This window comes from Asparagus officinalis, chromosome 4 (assembly GCF_001876935.1).
Source record: "Asparagus officinalis chromosome 4, Aspof.V1, whole genome shotgun sequence".
Lineage (NCBI taxonomy): Eukaryota > Viridiplantae > Streptophyta > Magnoliopsida > Asparagales > Asparagaceae > Asparagus > Asparagus officinalis.
In genome coordinates this window covers 126,213,269-126,224,472 of record NC_033797.1, presented here as the reverse complement: position 1 = coordinate 126,224,472, position 11,204 = coordinate 126,213,269, and the positions used below count along the sequence as shown (strand labels likewise).

The 11,204-nt window shown below is 32.3% G+C and overlaps 1 protein-coding gene across 1 annotated transcript in view; it reads left to right on the top strand.

Moving 5' to 3' along the window:
* LOC109838092 (DNA-directed RNA polymerase IV subunit 1) overlaps window positions 666-11,204 on the top strand; it is a 57,488-nt gene continuing 46,949 nt past the window's right edge. Inside the window, exon 1 of the mRNA XM_020406561.1 lies at window positions 666-848. The gene's annotated coding sequence lies outside the window, so the exon portion shown is untranslated. The remainder of the gene's footprint in view (window positions 849-11,204) is intronic.

The window sequence follows — 11,204 nt, the reverse complement described above, 5'->3', positions numbered from 1 at the left end:
AAGTTGTAATCTTTATTTTTCATTGTAAGAAGATCTTATAAAAAGATCAACTTTTCTTTCAGTTTGAACTTGTAATCGATAAACGGTGTAACAGGTTTGAAAGCAATGGAAAAGGCAACTTTTGACAAAAACAGTCATCTTCACATTGCCATTTCGATAATAATTTAATTATTCAAACAAACACTGTATTTCACTTGCGTGCTGACATGGATGTAAAAGTCATTTGCAAAAAAAGTAACTTACATATTTTAAATTTACTTTCAGATTGCCAAACACCCCCCAAAAATTGGAACACAGCTGAATGTGTATAATTTTTTTCTGCGTATGATGATATACTTGATTCATGTAAAATCCCTATTTACGATTATTTCTGTAAGAAAGGGCCAAATGCTAGTAAATCTAACTATAGAATGATGACAGTCTTGTTAATTACCATGGCACAACGTAATCCATCTCATATTTTGCCTGTTTGGACAGTGGTATTTCATTTTAATTCCCGGAATCGGGTCGATCCCGGCGTTTGGATGCAAAATTATTTGGAAATTCTGGAAATCGTCCGATTCCGGTTTGAATTCGGAGATTACACTGGGCCTTGATTTCTAAACGGCGCCCGAGCCCACGTCGTTTCCAATCGTAATTTCCCTATTCGTCCCTCTCCTCTTCGTGCCTCCCCCCCTCCCGCCCCCTCTCTTCTCGTGGTTCCTGCCATCTCTCTCCGATTCGACTCGTCCCTCTCTATCCTCAGGAACCCTAACCCTAGATCCAATCACTCTCTGCGTCCTCTATTTTCAGTTGAGGAAATCATCACAATGCTGCTAGGGTTCGTGGAAAAGAACAACGCATAAAAGGTATATCTCTCTCTAGGATTTCTCGACATATTTCATCTCTCAAAATCGAAGCTCGAGGTTTTTCGGTTTGCCTGCTCTGTATCATCTAAAAATATCAAATTTTGTTCATTTTATCCCTATTTTAGATATATTGTACTGAGCCTTTTGGGTTGATTAGAAAACATCGAAGGAGAAAATATTGTAGTATCTAACGTAACATGCAGCAAATCATCAAAGCAGTGAAGTAGTTAGTTCTAGTGAAAATTGCACTTAGAGTCAATATGATGTAGTGACTGTTTTTGTCCATGTTTGAAATCTGAATGTTTTTTTTTGATCTAGTAATAGTTTGCTAGATTTGACAGACAATAGTTGAAGTTCTTTGAGAGCTTAAGTACGAAGTTTAAGTATTCCCATGAAAAAAAGGGAATCGTACGACTCCTATGATTCTCAATATGGTAATCCGATAGTAGGAAGTTTCTTTTTTAGGCACAAATAATGTGCTGAAGAAATAGTTTCTTTTGCTAAACATCTAATTTTACTTTTGAGTTATACTTGAGTTTTGGCTCCTAAGTTCGAAATCTATAATTGTGCATTTCAATGTAGCACATTATGTAAATAAAGATTATGATCCAAATGTGGAATTATTCAACCTCTCCTTTATATATCAAGGAAAATTTCTCACAGGTGTAGTTCATAACTACAAAGATCTCCTAAAAGAAACTTGCTTAAGTGTAGAAAAATTGATGAATTTACAGGCTACATTTAGAAGAATCATCATCATCAAACAGTTCTCAATGTTCTTGACTGAAATCTAAATGAAAAAAATAAATTCTTTTCTCCAAAATTGTGGTCAGTGAATTGAACTATTCACGTATTTGCTCTGCTTTTCGCTAAGTTTAAGGGTCAGTTTGGTAACTTGAGAACTTTTTGATTGGTTCTGGACCAACCTACTTCATATTTGGAATTTAGGAAGCGGCATGGATATTGTTCATGTTAGTAAGCAAAAAGTAGCCTGGTAAAAATTGATTAACTGCAGCCCTAGGTTTCGTGCACTTACTCTGGTCAAGCCATTTTGCCGAATTTTATCTAAGAGTATGTTTGTGAGAATTCAGATTAGTTGTGGATGCTTTGGGTTTCGTCAAACTAGGTTTCTTCCTAGTTTGATTATTGTTCCACTTAATTTGGTCAATTTAGTTTGCCAAATCCTACTACTTAATTGTATTGGTGTTTCTCTGCAAGTTAAGAAAATCTTTTTCTTCATTTTCTCCTTGCTGGAGAGGGTCTAACAAAAAAACTATGATCACCAGCATAGTTTTATAAAAATGGCAAGGTGTTCTAGTTACACTCAGTGTTTTAAATATCGGCCGCCATGTTGGACATGACGACCGATACCCTAGCCGCCACGATATCCTTCATTTCAATGCGTATTGCGTTTCTGAGGTCATGTCGGGGACATGTCGGAAAATATCGGGTATGTCAGGCGCCATTGCGGCCAAGAAATATCGGCCAAATTTCAGAAAAAACGGTTTTAAGCTTATTGGGTCAAGTTTGAAAAACCCGACTCGAAAATCAGGTGTCTACAATTGGTTAGTGATCCTAACATCAATAAGTTATGTACTTTTTCATATGTTTAGACAATATAATTATCAAGTATGTGAAGATTCCATTTATGATATTATATCAACCTATCCGATATGGCAATCCGATATTTTTTTCATGTCCCCCGATATATCCCCGATTTCCGCTATCCGACATGAATTTTAACCGACCGACATGAACCCGACATCCGACATTTAAAACATTGGTTACACTGTCATGTCATAATTGTTATTGTTGTTTATGTGTCATATTTTCAAGAGGTTGGAAAAGTCTAAAGTTAAGGAGCACTTTAAGCAATTAGTTCTATATCATATATAGAATGGGAAAACTGATGAATGCTAAATATGTGATTGAGATGTAAAATTTTTCAGTTCAAAATTTTAGATTTAAATAAGTGCTCTACTCATTACAATTTGTATCAGAATATTTAAAAGCATATCAAGTACCTATAAAAGCAACTCAACAAAAGATCAACGTGTGCTCAGGTAGATCCTATGCCTTTTACAAACTTTGTATACTTCGGGTTAGATTTAGTTTTTAATAAATGGTCCTTTAGTGTAAAAGACTTGGTTTAATGGAAGATGGAAAAGATGTATTAATAACCTGAACCAATTGTTTATAATTGATTCAATATGTTAACTCAATGTCCTTATTATCAAACTTAATCAAAAATTTCAATTATTTGATTTATTACATCTTATACGTTGTCCTTATCAATTGCTTGATTACTAAATCAAATAATTGAAAATTTTGATTTAGGAAAAAAATTTGTAATTGTTAACTCAATGTCCTCATTAATTCATAATATCCTTAATATTATGAAATTTTGGATTTAAATAAGTGCTCTACTGACTACAATTTGTATCACAATATTTAAAAGCATTTCGAGTTCATATAAAAGCAGCTCAACAAAAGATCAACGTGTGCTCAGGTAGATCCTATACCTTTTACAAGCTATGTATACCTTGGCTTAGATTTAGTTTTTAGCACATTTGATTAGTGTCTAAACATCATTACAAAACACGACTTTCAAAATCATATTTCCAATTATAACATAGTGTTTACAATAGCATTCCAACTTCATCAACTTGTACACTAAAGGATACTATATATAAGTGTCCATGTTCCATTAAATCAAGTCTTTTATTAAACAGAGAAAAGATGTAGATGATCGATCTAAAAATTATCGTGCTTAATCAATTTTTGGGTGTTTAATCAATTTTTTGGATCCCTTCGCGTGAAATTTCTGGCTCCATGCTAGAACCATGGACTGAGCCATAACTAAAGAAATAAATAGCAGGTTATAGCTGGTCTCAAGTTTCAACAATGTCAAAAGAAAATGAACAATGAAAAGAAAATCAATGAATTAAGATTCTGTACTACCGTGACATCTTCACTCTAGTTAACAGGTAGATTACAAAGAGATTGAAGTTGGATTTTTAAAAGAGGAAGAAGAGAAAAAAATAGAATTCAGAAAAGTTACCGGATGACAGGGGCAAGATGTTATTAGCTAGTAATATTATCTAAATTGTACATTCATGATTATAACCAACCATTATAGTGAAATTGGATCAACATGTAGGATGAAGGTTGCCTGAAGTTTATATGGAATCCAATTTCAGAGTGCTAAACTTGTGCTAGTTCAGTTATTGATGAAAATATGCATAATTTCTCGAAATTAAATCCTTAACAGCAACATCCACAATGTATGCGAAGTCACTAAATATTGAAACCTTCGAATTATCCAAATGTATGAGAAATTCACTTATCCAAAGGTAATATAACATAGAGCAGTGTATAGTTCAGGTCAAGGTGGCCATAATATATAATAAACTCCAACTTCAGACTGTGGTGCTAATAGAGCCATTGCTAAATATTTGTATAGACTTTCACATCGCGAGGCAAGGCAATGTGATTATTATAATATAGTTATTTCAGATATAGAGTTCAATCATATTGCAAGAGAGAATCAACCTTCACATTCATTTATTTAAAAGAGTATGTTAAAAGTAGGACACTGGTATCCTTCAAATACCCATAACAGAAAAGGAGATTTCATATTTAGCTTAAACACACTCAACTCTCTCCAAATTCTTCATGCATACTATATTAGACATTGAAATTTACTTTTATGCTCCAAAATTAAAGCTCTAAGCCCAGTTGTACTTCAACCCATGCATTCAAATCATCACAAACCCACATGAATTTCTCCACAGAGACACCAAACTGAGGCACAAAATAGAAAAGCCTTATCAAAAAACAACATTAAAACCCCAAAATTAACCAATCCAATAACCACTCGCAACCTGCGATGATCTTTTCTTAGCAAAAAGCAATCAAGAAAAGCAAATGGCATGCACAACCAAATGTAAAGGATCATAATCAACAATTAAGCAAAAAAAAAAAAAAAATCAATGGAAAAGAGGAGAAAGGAGAGACCTTTTTGCGATCAGAAGAACAAGCTGCCACCTTTCTCTTAACTTCACCTTCTTCTTTCTTTTTGCTTCAATAAATGATCGGAGTTCCCAAAGTGGGCAAAAGATCTAGAAAGCAAAGGAAAGACTAATAGAAGTAAATACAAAGAAAACATGTAATAATAACTTGAACCAATTCTTATAGAAACAAACAAACAGTGGAGGAGAGAAGATCAAGAGAAAAATCTCAACTTTCTCCCTCTCGATTTTCTTTCAAACACCGCCAATTTCTAACACAAAATATCTCTCTTGGTACTTTCAATACTAAAAAAGTTGTAAATTATTATAAAAGTTGACTAGCACGAGGAAACGAGAAACCTTGTGTCACGGGAAAGAAGAAAAGGCCCCTGTTTACGTTTGGAATTACAGAACTACCATCGTCGAAGGATGCTCCACGGCGAGCCCATTAGATCCGATGAGTTCATCCTCGAATGGTGGAAAATTGCCCATAGCCCCCTGATTTTGATGTTATGTTCTTTGGCAATCGTGCTGTTTAACCTTACCTTATGAATAATGATAAGGAGAGATTTTACTTTTTATCTTTTCTATCTTCTTAGTTCATCTTCTTAGGTTAGAAGTAAGTTATTGACTAGGGATGAATGTGTCAGAAGCCTAAAAAAAATATATTTTATTGAAAGGGAAAAAGTTAAAAAATGATTCTAATTGAGAAGTGAATCTTGTAGAAGAGTGTAGAATAGTGTAGTGCAGTTATCGGTATTTTTTAAAAACTAACAACTAGTATAAAAGCAAATTAGTTAGGATATTATTCTCTCTTTTCCTGTTAATCTTTTATGGCAATTGCTTATTCATAAAGATTGCTTGGATGTGATAGAAATGAGTAGGAAATATTTTCATGGATGAAATCACTTTTACAAAAAATCTTTCAAAGTAGTTGAATTGACCTAAAAAATGAGAAATATATTTTCTACCTAATTTGTTGGAAGTGAATTAGAAACTCATTATTATTTTTTTCCTTTTTTATTGAAATTTGATTTTCTCATTTTAGGAAAATAAACTCTTAAAAAGGTTATATATAGTTTCAATATAATTAGAAGTATACTATATAGTATTTTCTCAGCATTTGAAAAAGGAAAATTCCAATTAATTTAGGAGTTAGGAAATCAATTATCAACAAATGACACCCATTATTTTTAGGATTAGTTAGGTTTGGGTTTATGTAATTAGTAAATTAATTATAAACAAGTGACACTTTAATTAATTTAAAGTTTAAATTTTCGAAATTAATGGTTTTTGAATTTGAAGTATTTATAGTTAGTAACTTATAACTAGGTAAGATAATTTTAATTGGATTCTAATTTTAATAGATTTAACCCACTGCAGTGATTCAGATGCTTGGGAGGTTCCAATATGGCTCCCACAGTCTTGGGTTTGATTCTAGGTGAGTTATTAAAAATTTTAATAGATTTAATTTTCAATGAAATCCTTAATATTATAAAATGCCATTTAAAGTCTTGGTTATAATTGATAAAAAAACTCTAGAAGGCCTTCAAATATAGTTGCATTTTAAAATAAATTGCATAGGTTACTTAGTCTTGTCATTAGCTTCGGGTTAGATTTAGATTATTTAGTTTTTTAATATATTTTAGGTAGAGTGTAAGGATACAGTTGTAGCCCTAAAAACTACAAATTGCATGTGAGGCCCTGTAATAGTTATAGTCAGCCCCCACGAAAAAGGAATAAATAAGTAAATAAATAAATAAAATTGCATCTCAAATAAGCCTATCTAATACCAAATAATTTCTTTCCAAATAGAAATAGTCCATCGGAAATTAAAAGCCAGTTTAATTTTCCAAGAGGCCGAAAACCCACCCTTCATCCCCAAATAGAAATAGTCCATTGGAAAATAAAAGTCCATTTCATTTTCCAATAAACCCACAACCAAAAAAGCCCAAAGTTAATACCCAGATTCCCACTTTATGCTTCAGCCCTCATCTGCACCTGCAACTGGCCGAATCTCCGCCTATTACCTCCGCCATTGCCTAGATCTCCTCTTCCTAAACTTCTCTAGTCCTCCTCACCTCAACTTCTAAATGCTTTCATTCATGACTCAGTGCATATCGACTTGTTTTATGAATTTGATTTTGATTTGTATTTATGTTATATAACAATATGTTACAATCTAATCGTAATGTTAGACTTTGTAAAGTATATACCAATTTGTATTTGTTTATGTTAATATATTTAGTAGACAATCTTTCATTCATGACTTAGTGCATGCCGATTTGTTTTATGAATTTGATTTTGATTTGTATTTGTTTATGTTATATAACAATATGTTACAATCTAATTGTAATGTTAGACTTTGTAAAGTATTTTCACAAGTATACATCTTTTGAGTTCATTAAGGGTAGTAAATCACTAGTAAAAATAATCACTTTTTTATCTATCGCAATGCAAGCAAATATGAATGCAATGGAACGGATAGTGTACCGAGTACATTTTCGCTAGGTAGTAGGTACTATAATTTTATAATATTTTCTTTTATTTTTAACTAAATTTTATGTTTCAGTATAATTTTATGTTTAAGAAAATTTAGACAAGTGCTTGCTCAATTTATTTTAGTTTATTTTTCAGCCTCTTAACTAGGCTAGAATTGAACCACCCCTTACCTAGTTCAATTCTGGCCTTGTTAAAAAATAAAACTGAGCTGGTTTGATTTCTATCAGATTGCCAAACATGCCCTAAGAATATCTAATGGCATGATAATGACCTAGATACGCGTATAGTTACAAGGAGATCATGCTAGAGCGTGGGGTTAAGCCTAAGCCGTAAAGGGCATAATCCTCCAGTTGTTAGCCATTTCTTTGTAGTAGAGTATGTCGTTGTTTTATGCTTTATTTGGAGGACTAATGATAGATGGATGCAAATCACGAGACATGTCAAACATGAGAGTGACTTATGGGTGGAACCTTATCTAATATATTTTTCACCCACCTTTGACATTTCACCAAAACTCACCCGTATACTGCTATATATTGGACCCCAATCCGTGGTGCCCATATATACAAATCTCTGGTGCCAGCTTAAATGACCGTTTTCAGATAATTTAATTTGTAATTTCTTCAATAATTGATCACCACCAGTAAGGTGAAAAAAGATACATCATACACTCGAAAAGATACATAGAACTCATATAGTCGTATAGTCGGATGATAGTCATTGCACCTCGATTTTTAGGCACAAGGTAGTCTGCAAATGTGCTTTATCATTCACTGACATGATCGATGAGTATTTATATAAAAATATCTGGAATTTTCTATGACAAAAGTTGGAATATCCACTATTTAATCCTCTCTTTGCTTCAAAATTAGAGAAAGATCATTTACACACCTCAATCATGCATTCCATAGAAATGAAATAGAAATGATTAAAAAAACTTAAGATAGTGTGTTTTCTTCCGAGTTATTTAAATTAGGGTTAAATGTTGATAGACCTTATTGTAGTTATATCATGTCAAATAAACCTTGTGAGTAATTTTTTTGACTTTTTTTATTGCCATCAAGTCTATTTAGCAAAACAGATTTCTCTCTCTCTTCAAGGATAAAAGAGTCAAATAAATTTCACTCAGGAGGTCCATCAACAATGAACCCAATTATGACGGATATCATGAGTAGTCATTTTAGGTCTTGTTACTGGTAAGTGCATCTCATATTTCCAAATCACCAGCATTAGTGACATAAAGGTACTAAGCTATTAATAACTATCATCGTTTTGCTTCCACCAAAAAAAAAAAAAAATTATAGTTTTGTGGTTAAACCTTCAATAACTCTAAAACTAGCACTTAACGCCACTAACTCTCAAAGAAAACTTTTAAAGATAGCACCATTACTTCGAGCATGTTTAGCAAATGGTCAAAGTGGCTTATAAGCCCCTTTTATGACTTATAAGCCACTTTGACATGTTTGACAAATAACTTATCTTAGCTTACATAACACATAAATATAAGCTGAGCCACCCTAGCATATATTTTTTTGGCTTATAAGCCATAAAGTTTGACTGAGTAAATGACCAGCTTGTGCCCTTTATAATTTTACAAAATTCTAAATTTGACCGATATGTTTAAATTTAGAGCCATGTCCTTTGGTTATTTTGACTATAATAATGGATTATAATCCACCCATTGCCGAACACTCTCCTATTGAAAGTGGCTTATAATTTCCTTTTTTACCAACCACTTGTTTGTACAAGCCGCTTCGCTTATAATCCACAAACGGATTATAAGCCAAATCGATTGTAAGCTAAGTTTCCAAACATGCCCATGTGTAGTCTAATGATGAAACTACCCTTCATGGAATTTGACAAAAGCCATGACTTTTTGCCATTAAAAAAATGAAAATTATAAACAATCCCTAAAAAATTAAAATAACAAATCCCTTAAAAGTCCAAAAAATACAAATTACCCCTAAAAATCAGAAAATCATAAATCTAAATTGTAAACATGCTTTAAAACTCGAATTACAAATAGCCCTCTAAAAAAATTATAACGATCCCCTTGAAAATCAAATAATTGCAAAAGCGCCTTAAAAAAAATCTAAAATTGCAAAATCCCACCTAAAAATCAGGAATTTCACAAATATCCCTTTAAAATTGAAATTACAAATAGCCCCCTAAAAAGTTAAAACTTATAAAGAGCCCTAAAAAATTAACAAATTATAAAAAAATCATGCTAATCTAAAAGTATAAAACCCCCCTAAATATCTGAAATTGCAAACCTCCCTTTAAGATTCAAAAATTATAAACAACCCCTTGAAAAATTTGATTTAGTTTTTAGCAAATTGCGTAGATTACTTAGGTGTTGTCATTAGCTCATGTTGTATTTTTTTGCTTCATGATATCTTTAATTGTTTCATTTAAAAAAAAGGAAATTACGCCTTTGGCACACATAACAACAACACCAACAATCACTACTACTATTCTTTTAGCGCATGGGGGAATCGAACCTAGGCTCCCCAATGGAGTGCGACATGGCTTTGCTCCATGATGTATTGTACTGCACCATCTTTGATGGTTTCATTGAACTGTTCTTATTGAATTTTGTCAATTTTGTTCATGTTGACATATAAAATTGTTTGAATCAAGGGGTCTTATTAACTAGTTAGCTAATTATAATAAAGGGGTGAGCAAACAGTCTGTTTAGTCAGTTTTAACCATCATTGCTCAAACTCAACCGAACCTTTTTGTTGTAATTGGAATAACTAATTTTGCTAGTTTCAATTTGTTTTGTTCAGTTTGAGTGGTCCTAAAAGTAAATACAAATTTTAGATTCTAAGGTTTAGCTCAGATCTTTGCCCATCTTCAGTCATGAATATCTACATCTCTGTCCATGCACATTGCATTCATCGTGCTTGACTATCATGTCTGTCTGCAGTAAATCTTCTCTTCCTTTGATCCGGTAAATTTCAACAATCTACTTCTATCTTTAAAGCTAGTGAACTATGAAGGTTGGTATACAAGCTCTTGGGATGAAGGATGGTTGGGATATCGATTTGTTGTGAGTGATGAAATGTATGATGATGAGTAGTCGGTTCGGGTTGAATTTATTTGGACCCGAACTGATCATATAAATTGTAAAAACTAAATTTAACGATCAAAACTAAACGATTAGCATACACTCCTTTGTGTTTTAGGCTAGGAGGAAAAAACCCATATGTGGGTTGTCTTAACGATCGGAGTTCCCAAAGTGTATGGAACTTGATATGCTTGTAAAAGGTATATGATTGTCAAGATGTAGCAAGTACATTTTTTTGTATTAAAAAGTTAATACCTTTTACAAGATGCCACCTTTCTCTCAACTTCACTTTATTACTTAGGGTTAAATTTAGATCATTTAGTTTTTAGTAAATTTTACATAGAGTGTAGGGGTATAGTTTCAGCCCTAAAAACTACAAACTACATCTAAGGCCTTGTAATAGTTAATAGTCAGCCCCATACCCAAAAAATAAATAAATACGGAAATAAATAAATAAAATTGAGTTAACACTACAATATAAATTAATCAAATAAAATATCACAGATAGATGAGATGTAACTATAAGGCCTTCAAATAGTAATATAGTCTAAAACAATCTCATGCTTAAAAATCTAATTATCACATAAAGTTAACTTCATTAGGAAAATCTATGTTGTTTTAAAAATACTTATCCATTAAGTAATCTTGAGAATCTAAATATCTATTATTGGAAAAACCCTAAATTTCTATTAGGGACAAACTTCTTTAGTGTTAGATAGGTTGATTTGGGGTGCAAATTTATTTATTTACTTATTTATTCATTTTCCTTTTTTG